Here is a 3,579-nt window from a genome sequence, read left to right on the forward strand (position 1 = left end):
GAAGTCTAAAGTGATTTATTCAATCTTAATATATAGCTTTACACTAAAAGAGTCTTTTCAAAACATCACGGTTTATCTTAATACCGGACAACGATCATGTTTCAAAATACGTTCACAAAACTTACAAACTTTCATTTCCCGGAAGAATGACACACATGTTATTTGTTCATTTCTATGCAATGTATAAAGACTATAATTAAACATATAAGCTAAATAATCTGATAAGAAATGATGATGTTGTAATGGGACTATTCAAGAATATTAAATATATATGTCCAGTATGAAATCACGACACCAATTATGTGAAACGTCTTCACTATCTCAAAATACATTTGTTATATCTATAAAACAATATAAAACAAATTAGTAAAAAATGAACGCATGTTATTTGATTTTTAACAGAAAAGCAAACAATACTTTATAATCTATAATGATTCGAAATGTACTTATTTAACTAAAACTTATAAAACAGAGATATGTGTCAAAAGGATAGTGTCATTGATGGTAAACTATGTTAATTAAAATCTTTAACCTGATAATGTACTTGTTCCAAACTATCACATTTCTCTGATAAGAAATCCTGAAATCGGGATCTAATCTGTTATTTGGCATTACATTTACAAAGATTACATCCAAATAAACATGAACACTAAGTTTCATATTGATGTAATCTCATTTACTTGGAAAAATTACCTTGACCAAAAACTTAAACAGGACACGGGACGGACGAACGGACGGACAGATATCCAGATACGGATCCAGAATCTTGAGAATAGGTGGGAGGGGGTGCAACCAGTCAATGTTTATGGTTCGACTTGTTCCCCCCGCCTCGTTATTCGCCTCTAGTATCAGGCGGATAGAAGCACATACAAGAGAACATAATATTACAGGTTATACAAATCTTTAACACACAATATTAATCAAAGCATCCAACAAAAAATTAAAAGTTATAGACTGACTACCACATTCCCATTTGCATCCAAATAGTAAAGCTTATCTTCAGTTAGTATGTACATACAACGAGTATCATTTACATATATTCTAAAGCACAAATTACGATTACTTTTATGATAAACAATGATCATAGTATTCATAAAGTTTATCAGATCAATGTATTTCAAGCTAGGTTTAAATTTACCAAAGCGGAAAAACACTTAAAACTTTTCATTGGTATAGCATTTAAAATAATTTATTCAAAACATGACAAGGACCGAATAATTAATTTTTTTAACAACATTATAATTTTACTCATCAAATATTGCCTGTCGCATAAACCATCAAGATTCCAAGCTTCTCTTGACGTACCCTGTTACACTCCACTGACTACCCAGGGAATAATCAGCTGATTAGATTAATTGACATACATTTTGTTTAGATTACACTAGAATAACAATACTAGAAAATTATTCATTGATTATGTTTTTTTTTTAATTGTTAGTAACATTGGACTTATTATCTTATGTCCATTAATATTGGTGCCAACTCTCTTAGTATATTCATTCACAAAATTTCTGTAGACGTCTATGTTTTTTGTTTTCTGCTCAGATACATTGTATGACTTATATATTGAAAAACTAAGTACTGTAATTAAAAAAATTATTGAGTAATACTTGTTGTCTGTGATTTTGTATCCAAATATTAGGTGTTGTAGTTTAAAAAAAAAATCTATATTACTCCTTTTTAAGGGGTCGTATATTTGTTGCCAAAATCTTGTCAAATAAGAACAATTAAAAGAATAATGAGCGAAAAATTAAATTTAATACGCATGTCTGCGAGGCACTAAGACATATCGAGACAATTCACACAAAAACTGTTATTGAAGTGCTAAACCATACTCTGCAATGATTCTAGATCTATTTACTTTTATTGCATTTTCCAATAAAGCCTTTTTCTTGCGGCTAGCAAAACGTCCAAATGTTTGCATTCGTCATTAACTTGTGCAGTCACAGGCAACTCATTGACAGCATTTTTGTGCGTGTTCCTCTTTTTTACATTTGATTCCCTCACAGCTCGCCTAAGATACATGGATGGCAACTTTAATGTTGCAATGCTTGCAAAAACCTCACCGTCAGAAGCGTTTTCTGAAATGATTCCATTTTCCTTCATTGCTTCCACATGCGCGGGTAAAGTCATTTTTATGTCTTTGTGATCTGTAGGGAAAGTGTCTATTATAGGGTTTCCATGCAGTTCAACCTTTTCCACAACTCTGAAATATTTCTCAAAAAATTTCGGCCTGTATCCTATGCCTGCCATAATATAGATAACCTAAGAAAAAAATGTTAATCATTTAAGATGTGTCAAAACAAATGTACCTTCTACAGTTATGTTCTAAAATATCAACCGATACAAGAGATACAAGATATTTAAATTGGATGAAAATGAAGCACAGAGAAGGGTTTTGATCATATTCAAAGACACTTTACATTTATTTTCCAATTTAAAGGTCAACGAATATCAACTTTATTGAACGTTTAGATTCCTGTTATTAGTTTGGGAAATATTCAAAAGTCTTTACTGAAATTTATAATACTATTTTAGACGTTTAAAGTCTAAAATATGGATTAATTACTATCCCTTTGCCATTTTTGTGCTCGTTACGTCTTTGTATTACCACCACTGTATAACAGTAAATAACAGTAAAGAAAAACAAAGAGAAAAATGAACTCACCTCCGTTCCAATTAAATGTGGCCATGAAAACCAGGCAACAGCGACTGATAAAATTGGAAATAATAGTAAAGACAAGATAACAAAGCATATATGTTTAATTGTTGATGCTGTATCTTTCCTTTTCATCATGAAAAACATATGCATTGATTCCCAGTGTTGAACTCATAAAGAAAATAAAAGAAGATGAGCAAAATATAATCTATGGTTTGGAGAAGTCTTGAATTTATCGTCGATGTTTGTTGTTCATCTTTGTTTTTCGACCTATATAACATTTTCCAAATTTCAAGTTGAACTCATTGCTTCAAGACAGAAATAACAAAATAAAAAAAAAGAAGAAATGGAAGCATATTCAACAATAAATTCTCAATTGATAGCTTAGTGGCATATAATACAGTTTTGAACACACACTGATCTTTTCACAAGAATTTGCATGCAAGCTTTTTTTTTCTACCTGATCAATTATAATATGTTATAAAATATATACCTTCATGCACTACTTTTAGAGATAAACGAGATCGAAATTTTAGATAACCACTAAAAATTTCGGATTTTTTTACATTTATATATCTTGAAGAGAAATACCTATTTTTTTTTAAACATAAGTATTCTCTAAATATGTTAACATTTCTTTCGGAATAATTCATATGTATAAAATTTTTATAATTTTAGAAAAAAACCGGGATTTATTTGCTGTATATGTATCTAATTTAAAAAAATCGTCGCTGATTTTTTTATAAAAAATGGTAAAAATAATCCTCCTACATTTATAAGCCAAATATCATTTAAAAAACAGGGGTCCATTTACTTTTGCCACATTGCGACGTCGTGATAAATATTTGATTACGTTGGCGACTTTATTACCTCCCTTGTGACTGTAGCGTATGCCCTCAACCGAACTTAAAAGATTTAGC

The 3,579-nt window shown here is 30.2% G+C and overlaps 1 long non-coding RNA gene across 1 annotated transcript; it reads right to left on the reverse strand.

Annotated features, from left to right (window-relative positions):
* LOC127719922 (uncharacterized) lies at positions 1-2,826 on the reverse strand. Its single transcript, XR_007990541.1, has 2 exons — positions 2,669-2,826; positions 1-2,265 (listed from the first exon to the last, which is right to left on the reverse strand). It is a non-coding gene; the product is annotated as an uncharacterized LOC127719922 (long non-coding RNA).
* Positions 2,827-3,579: the final 753 nt, after the last annotated feature.

Source organism: Mytilus californianus, unplaced genomic scaffold, assembly GCF_021869535.1.
Source record: "Mytilus californianus isolate M0D057914Y unplaced genomic scaffold, xbMytCali1.0.p SCAF_1, whole genome shotgun sequence".
In the NCBI taxonomy this organism is placed as follows: Eukaryota; Metazoa; Mollusca; class Bivalvia; order Mytilida; family Mytilidae; genus Mytilus; species Mytilus californianus.